The sequence below is a fragment of the Anopheles merus genome, chromosome 3L (assembly GCF_017562075.2).
Source record: "Anopheles merus strain MAF chromosome 3L, AmerM5.1, whole genome shotgun sequence".
In the NCBI taxonomy this organism is placed as follows: Eukaryota; Metazoa; Arthropoda; class Insecta; order Diptera; family Culicidae; genus Anopheles; species Anopheles merus.
In genome coordinates this window covers 20,616,307-20,625,895 of record NC_054085.1, presented here as the reverse complement: position 1 = coordinate 20,625,895, position 9,589 = coordinate 20,616,307, and positions in this window count along the sequence as shown.

The following is a 9,589-nucleotide window of genomic DNA, read 5'->3' as shown; positions in this document are numbered from 1 at the left end:
CATACCGATATGCCGCTCAAGATATTCAAGATTTGTGATGGTCACGGACGCTTCGGTGCCTCAGCACGGGGTCTACGGGTGAGGGTTTTGCACTTATTCCTTGTTTGGGTACACGCAAAAAAGCTGTAGAATGGTTCCGGTAAACGAGCAGCAGCAGCAGCAGCAGTCGTACGCAATACCATGCCCTAACCCTTGGTCAGATTTTTATTCGTGAGCTGATTTTCTAAATTTCCAAAACAAACTCTTCGGATGGCATTTCCTGGAATGTTTTGGTAGGATTGGGTACGATTGACTTAGATTGCAAGCGTTCGGCAGAGGAAGTCAAGCACAAGTCGTTCAACCCTCTTTGGTTTGATGGCCATTTCCATATGGGCAATTATCATGAGGATAGTAAGGAATTGAAACGATTCGTATTGGTCGTTTCAATTGATGCGTAGCAGTAGTTTAGGTTTGGAGGATATGGATTGCACCTGAACAAGTGAATGTGAATCCAATTATTTTGTCCAAACCAGATTACATGATTTTTTTTTTTTTTTTGTTGAAAAGATGTGCAGGATGAAGAAAATCGCCGTCTGTGCATCTGTTCAATTTAGGAAAAAAAAGATTTAATAATCTTTTTTTATTCAGGATTGTCTTGCTGTATTCCTTACAGTCATGCATAAACATTTTTGTAAATAAACATTGTATAAACAACATAAATGACTGTGCTGATTTTTTTATGTTGAATTACACTTCGAAAATTTTATTTATTTACACTTTTTCAACCATTCGAGGAACTGATACACAACTGAATTACATTTTTCAAATAGAAATATTAGTTTATGATTATTTGATAATAATTATGATTTGTCAAAGATTGTTTATGAAAATGTTAATCTTTATGAATAAATGAAATAAATGAAAAATGAATAATCTTTTTTTGAGCCTACATTTGTTTTGCTTTATTTAACTGAGACAACTCAAATTGTATACTATTGTTACATCTTAATTAGGCCATACGGCCCGATGAAGATTAAATAAATAATAATAATAATAATTAATTCTACCCTATTTAAATCACTATCAGGTTTTTACGTCACCAAGTTTTAGAAAAAATGAAATCTGCTTTATTATTTTTATTATATTAAAATAAAAAAATTCAGATAATAATGCAATGCAGTGGAACCCCTCACAACGAGTTAAACCCGTTCCAATGAATCACTCGTTATACGAAAAACTCGTATAGGAGAGGCTCTTTTTCAAACAATTTGTATGAAAAGTAAAATAATTGGTTCCAGGTCAAGAAAAGCGCAGGTATATTGGTATTATATGCATCACAACGATATGGAACACCTCCAATTCTTATTTTCAAAATTACTCGCCTTCACGAGCAAGTAGATCAAGAATACATGCAAGAGCACACTCCTCAAAACATTTGTGAAACACACGCTTCTTGGGGAGGTACGCTACACACTAATTTCTACGTACTGCCCCACTTCCACGGTCGAAGCTGAAGAGAGCCTACAATATTGTCAAATAAGAAGGAAAGAAATGGAGCAATAAAACTGAAGACACTACCTCACTTACTCCACCAGTCGATTAGCGCATGAAAACTCTCAGCTCCGCTATCTGTTCTGGCAAGAGTTATCTGGACGTCGAGCGAAACCGTCTACGGGCCGCCCCGGCTTTTTTCGATTTTTGTATGACTTCATGAGTTTTTGGCTGGCAGTGGGTGTTAATGTGTTACCTCCCTTACACTTTTTCTCCACATTTATATAAGTCTCTTTTGGGAATAGCTTGAGATTTAACGATTCTTAGTATTGAAACTCTCGAAATGATCACGATTTAGAATCGGGTACAAAAAATAAATTGCTCGTTATGCGAGATTTTACTCGTTAAGAGGGGTATTCGGAGAGCATTTTGATTTGTTCGTTATGCGAAAAATGCGTTATAAGGGGTAATCGTTATGAGGAGTTCCATTGTCATCATCATCTAATAAAAATAAAAACAAATAAAAATAAATACATAAAAAGATACAATATTTTCAATATTTAGCTCAATTTCTATCCTTTGTCGCCCAAACAAAAGGTCCCATAGAGATCCCACTATCCATACCAGTATTCGGTGCTGCGAATATGCCTACCTTTAGGCGCCTTTTCCCTTTGCAACGCTCTCAAAAAGGACACCGTCCATCGAAACCATGAACAAGACGACTTGTTTTATAATTCCCCTCCCAGAAAAAAAAAACTGAAGCAAGGACACATTTCGTTTCGAAATTAGCATTTTCACCCAACCCGAACTGCAAGCAGTAACCATCAACATCAGGCACCATGCATCCACAATTGCAGAACAATCATCACCCGACGTCAGACTGCGCTACTGCGCCGTACGGAGGCTGCAGCAGAGAACTCATTCGCTCCGTCCCGTGAGACTACGGTCCGGTTACGGTACGGTACGAATTGCAATTTCGCAGTAAACGACCATTCGGTTAGTTGATGGGCTGCGCTGCATTGTACTACCTTCGCCCAGTACGTAGTGCAGCAGCAGCAGCAGCAGCAGCACCTTGCACAGCCATGGACACCCGCCATAATCGAATATTAGATGCCATTGAAAACATTTTAAAGTTCATTAATATTAATTGCCACTTGCGCAGAACGTCGCCTGCGTACGCAAAACTAGCTCACACATCGTTACACCGACCATTCGTCGGGTGCATTTGAAACACGGGATGGGTGGAGGAGAGGGTGAGCTGAGTGTTCTGTTTGCAAGGATTGGCAGCTTTGGTTGTAACGGTGCAGCAGGAAGCTCAGCCCCTGCCGGTCCGGCTTTGTAACGCCCCAGGGCAGCTTCTATGCTTCGGGCTTGTTTACCGTAGCTCTAACTCCTTCCAAGGCCTGTGATGAAGGGTTTTTGTAGCGATGGTGGTAATGGTGACTAGCGCTCATGTTTGCATTGCATTACACTGGCAATCAAACGTACGCAAACAACATGTCGACTATGTGGACAGAAGGGAAGATGTACCCCTGCACTGCACAACTGCAGTGGCCGTTGACGCACAGGGACACGATGAAACCATGTCAACGACATGGTGATACTGTTTTGATAAATGGACGGGGCAGGCGCTGGGTACCCGTTTGCTTTCCTCCATTGGCATTTAACAAAGCAATGTCAGATTGGGGTTGCAATATAAATATTATTAATCTTGTACTTTTCTTATCTACCATCAATGTTTTATCTTTTGCCACAAAACTGTACATCCATTCATCTACCATTTACCAATCAATCCCACAATTCTATCATTGTTCATCTCTACACTGCAGTATCTGGCCTAATATTTCACCCCTTTTACTCCCACTGGTGATTGAACAGCGCACGAATGCAACCACCATGCAATCCTTGACCGTACAGACTTCTTCAACCACGGCAAGAAGACTTGTAGCACATACATACCGGCACTCCACCGGTGCACTCGTAACGAGTGTGCTCACACCTCTTGACACTGCAGCACACCTTCCCAGCAGTTGAGGGCTGGGTTTTTTGCTCTTCAAACTGCTACTTATTGGCTTTCGACACCGATTTTTGGCACGAATCAACAACAATATCCTATTCTCAAAACTCTTCCGCCGTTGCACCTTACCGCTCCGCATCCTTTCCTCACGGTCGTTACAGACACCGAGCACGGAAGTGAACATATCGAATTCCATAACAATGATTCATGTTGTCAGCGGTGAAAACAATTTGCCGTTAAGAGAGTGGCGAACGGAGATCATAATGCTTCAATTTCGCACACATTGTGCCGAGAGCTTTCTGCTTTCTGTTCTTTGCGCAAAAAAAAAAAAATAAAAGATGGCTACAAAAACCAATGTCAGTTGTCGATGGCGAAAGTGAAATTCTATAGCACACATACTCCCATTTTCTGAGAAGTGGTACCGAGGGGGAGAGGGGCAAGGATTATTGTGAAAAGCACCCAAGCACAACTACGCCGAACCATTAGCTTTCGGGCATTGAATCTTTTCCTTTCGCGCGGGTTCTCCCGGAAATGAAGAAACACAAAATGTCCGGAAAGTTTCAGTGGTGGACGTCGGGATGCGTTGCTGATTCCAGCCCACGAGAGCAGTGGAAGGAAGTGCTATCAAATTAGAAATGGCATAAAATCGATAGCGCAGCCCGGGGAAGCGGTTTGGCTTTCTTCCTTTCCCGAGGTCGGATAAAGAAAAATGTTGCTTCTTCCGTGGCGTAATTTTCCCATGCGACTTATCATCGTCGGTTCATATAACGGAGCACAACCTTCATCCACATTGACACGCGCAGCGGATCGTTTTCGGTGGTGGTTTTTATTTCAACAGCTCTGGAGGAAAAACAGCAAGTTTCGCCCTTGTATGCACCTCAACACTCGATCCCTCTCTCTCACTCTATCTCCCTTTGTGACCTGTCAACATGAAGTCTCTGGTGGGTACGTATCAACCAAAGACCGGTCCAAGCGGCTGTCGTGTTAGTACTCCTTCGCCCGTTTCTGTGCCTTACTACCAATCCTGCCTTTTTCTAAAACGTCACGGAACGCTTTCCCGACGATTCCGGGAAGGTTTGCAACTCGAAACGAACGTATGAATGTGTAACCTATTGACAAATTGATTTCAGCTTTTCAATTGCGCTCCAGTAAAACGCAACCGAACGGTGTAACATTCTGGTGAAATGTTAATTACATTTCTGGCGAAAGGTTTTCTAAATTTGCTGCAAAAGAAAAATCAGCCCGAAATCGAAAAGAAGCAAAAACATTTGTAAGGTTTCTCAGTAAGGATTGCATACCTTCGGGATGACTGTGGCAGGCATGTGAAAGCAATGCGCCTAAATGTATGCTATTTATCTGGCATCAACCAGGACATTTTTCACAGGAGCAAAATTTTGCAAATTTGAATCGTTTTACTCAGTTTCGAAGAAATGGCATAGTCTGTAGTGTGAGCAAAAAATGGTATATTAATTATTATGAAATTTGAACAAAAAAGTTGAGCCTCACAAGTCATAATAGAGTGGCACTCTTCATAAGTTTTATATTCCGAGCTTATCGAAATGCTCAAATTAAAACAAATAATTGAAATTGAAGTTAAAAAAAAACAAAATTTTTATCAGCAGAATAAATGAAAAAAATACTCCGGTTGTCAAAGAACAACACAAAAGTAGAATGTTGAAATCAGAAATATGTCGCTGTTTAAAAACACCATATTGCAAAAGACATATGGGAAGGTAGCTTAACACGTTAAGGGAAATGGTAAAAATCTAAGGATATATAGGTGCAACGACCATGAAAATATGCAAAAATTATCTTACACTCATGTTTTATCATAAAATGTGTTGAAAATATTAAGTTTCTATCAATTTTTCGTTTTTTTCATGAATGAAAACATGATTTTTTTCGTGCAGTTTTGAAATGTTCGGGTAAGACGGATACCTGATATGGGAAAGATGGACACCATGAAGGCTAAGATGAACACCTTTTGAAAACGTTGGAAATTGAAGAGTCCTGGTACGTTTATAAACCCATTCTTGGCCAATTGCAACGACGATTCATTCAGACGTGAATTTAGGAATTGTAAGCACCGCTTCTAATATAACCGTAAAATGCAGAATCTAAGGCATCTCTTTTTTACATCGGGCACTAACAGTAGACGTTGCACCAGCTTACAGAACAACAATTTAAAACTTTACTTTAGGAAATTATTCCGCGGAAAGTCCACGACCACAGCATATTTGAGGGTCTTGTTGATAGGTCCAGCCATTTCTTACATTGAATATTGAACTTTTTGTTATCTGTAAACCCATAGAATCTCTCACCTATTCCTGAACGATTTGATATCAGTACTTTATCTTTTTTTTTATTAAAGTTGTCCAAGTCATCATAAAATATTGGATTTCGTGAAGAACCTCATCAGCGTCGAGCGAGTAATATCATAACGCATGACTACTATTTTGACTGGTGTTTCATTGCTCGCTTATTTATTACTTTTTCTAGTTGCGTAATGGTTTATATCTTCAAAATACCCTTATTTAAGGTGTTTGAAGAAATATGTTCATCACCAATTGATATAAGAAGTAAACTAACTAAAAAAATTCGATGTCCATCTTTCCCTATGACAAAGTGTCCGTCTTTCCCGCTTTGATGTCAGGATGTTTAAACCATCAGAAAACAAGATTTTTTAATTCTTTCATTCTCGTTCTTTCGCCACTTTTTGCTTAACAATCATGACAAATTGTTAATGTAATAAAACTTCCGAAAATATAAACAATGCAAGTTACAGAGCTTAAGACCTGCAGTAATCAAATTAGATCCACAAAGGATTCACAATTTGATTGTGACTCCACGCGCACGATTGACAATTAGTTTTTTTTCGTGAATTTAACTAATTTCGCATATATTACACGAAAAATGTTCTCAAATGTGTTGTTTTACCTTCAGTTTGGATTCTACCTTTGTTGAATTACTCGAAAATTACCTTTTTAATGCATTTATGAGAAGTGTCCATCTTACCCGCAGTTTCTGTCTTTACCTACCTTCCCCTACATAAATAAAAGGACTACAATTTCAACTCGATCAATAAAACTTTACAAGCTAATACCCCCTGCTTTACACAGTTCCACAACAGCCACAAACCATTACATACAACTAATAGTCGCCGGCCAAAACGGTCATTTGTTTGCAATTATTAAAAGCTGCTTATCGAACAAACATTTCATCACCAGCTAATGTGCCAACGCAGGTGCCAATCATAACCGGAAACATATGTACTGAAGCCACTTAAAAACTCGACTCGCAAACACGCCCGTACAGACAAAGCTTTTTGCAAAAAAATCCGCGCGCCACAACATGTCCACAACATTTCAAAACCCCCCCAATCCCATCACCGCCCGCATGCGTTTAGATAAACTAAGCTCTATTATGGTGGTGCCGTGTTTCGCTCGCATGTACTCAAGCGACCCGAAACATCCGCGCTAAACGTAAACCGAACTGGACAGCGGGCCAGTTCATGCGTTTCGAGCCACTTCCAAGCAGGAGGAGATGGAGGAGGAAAGTATAGGAAAAAACACACCCACACAAAGATACAGCATCCAAATCGTTTTGCACACCCACCGGGCAGCGCATTAGTATGCCGCCGGTGAAAAGTGCGCCTGTCAGTTCGTTTGTCATTCCGGCTGACCGATTCCCGTGGGGTAGGAAACTGTAGGGGCACAAGTCCAGCCTCAGAGCCGAGGGAGTCCCATATGTGTGTGTGTGTGTGAGAGAGAGTACGTGTCCCTGCCAGCGAGCCGTAGTCCGGCGGGAACGAAGCTCAAAGCCGCGTGCAAAGCTGCGTGTCCTTATCCTGGCGATGGCAGGCAAGCGGGCGCTGCTGTGCGTGATTTGTGGACTGTCGTCGTTTTAGTACCCGGGTACCCGGGAGGTAGTAGACAGTAGTAGATGTTGTTTTAAACACTTCGCTTCCACTGTCCAAACGATACAAATTTACGTTGTTTTTTTCCATTTTGTGCGCGCGCGGAAAAGCATCGTAATCGCCGTAAAGTGGCAAAGCTCTCTACGGACATGCCTCCCGCTCCCGGTGATAACGATAACGAGCGGGAGTAACATTGACGCGAATACACTACGGGTACGTTATGGGTTCCCGGCCCCGGATGGAACAGCTGTCAGGAGCAGCATCTTAAAGGCATCCCAGTCCTGACGTGGATGGAAGCAAAACTGCGTGAAGAGCAGTGCCAGCACACATTCTCTGCAAAAAAAAACACGGTTTGAAGCGTGACAAAAGTGTGCGTAACTTGGGCAGCCTAGGGGACCAAGGTACCGCATGCCTGACGTGCGCGGTAAGAAACCCATCGATTGATATTTATAGAGGCAATAAACGAAATGGAGGTAACGATGGCATCGATTTCTCTATCACATCTAGCGTAGGTGATAGCGGCCGGAAAGGGAGAAATGGTCGTGATAAGCGGAAGAGGCAGATTTTTATTTCCAAAACCAGTTTGATTTGGTGGTAGTAATAATAATGCAGACAGTGTAAGATTTACTTCATTTGCCGAATCATTATTGGAAGTGAACAGGGAAATCAATGGTTCATACATAACCAATGAGCTTGGGAGATTGTATGAAAATGAAGATGCTTGTGCTAGATGGACAGAAGAACAAGTTTTTTTACAAATTTATAAGAAGAAGTATTCAAATTCCAATAAACAAAAAAAGATACTGTGATAAAAAATAAGAAATATATTGTGCATGCTCTCCAAAAGAACCATGCTTCGTTTATAAAGAGTTGTTTAACATTGCCCCAAAAAATAAATGATCAAACAGTACAGTAGGCTCATGCAGCAACTGTACGCCTGAATGTCTGCAAAACGACATTTTCACATCCCGACATATTCAGAGCAATTGTAGGGGTTTACAACTTTTCAACACATAGGTAATCGAATATTCATAAAATATGGTGATGAAAATTAAATTAACTCTTGTAGTTTTTATGCCTCATAGTATACAACCTCAACTCTAAGCCATTTGTATGTCTTGGTGTTGAAGGTTCGCGACCTCTCCGTTTTCCTTGTTTTTTATCTTAAACTCTTTAACTGTTTTTACGATACCAGCCGATATTATATGTTGCGTTTGAAACATAACTTAATAGATAACTGATTGCACTTGAAAGTGTACGCAGTTTTCTAAAAGTTTAGAAATCGTTTTACCTATTTTTTTTTTTGCGACAAGTCTAAGGAATGTCACAACTGTCTGAGAGGCATGTACTACTAAATTAACTAAACAATAATAAATGAATAATAAAATCGCTTATTTTCATACATGTTTTGTGATAATCAACACTGTGATTTTTACATGTATTTTTCAGTAATGATTTGGAATAAAAACGACTAAGGAAAAATCGTGTTATCAAAACTTATCCAAGTTAGCCGTTAAATATAATCTACATTCAATTAAATTTAATGTAGTCTGAATCATTGTATAGAACATTATTTAAAAATTATTTTTGCAGTTTATTGTACAGCATTTAAAGGAGAAAAACTCTGTCTGCTTTTTCCTGAGAACACAAAATGTTCGGTGAGTCCGGTGAATGTCGGAAGCTGCGTATAAAGTTTTTAACCCACCTGCAGGAACGGTCATGTGGTACAGTCGTCAACTCGTACGACTTAACTACATGCCAGGTTAAAACCTCATATGGACCTTCCGTACCAAAGACTGATTTACCCGGCTGCATGGTACTGAATTCCACCATCCGAATGTTTCTCTTATTCCAAGATTGCTATTAGGTTTCTTGTTTTCTGATAAATTGGCTTCTACAACATTAACACAAATAGGCCATTTTATTCCCATGAAAATTCCCATGAATAAGTAGTAATGGCTAAGCCATTCTATGTTGCATGTTTTTCTATCATGCAATAAAAACTATGAAGGCGTCCCTTAATCAAACTTACAGGGTTTTCCATGAGTTCTAATAGCTGTGGATACTTTATGAACTCTTTCTTCCCTGAAATGAACTTAATGTAATAGGAATTTAGCTCTCTAGCACCCTTGTTGGACAAATCTAATAGGAATGCCCAAGGAGCCTGTCCGAAAAGGGTGCCATAT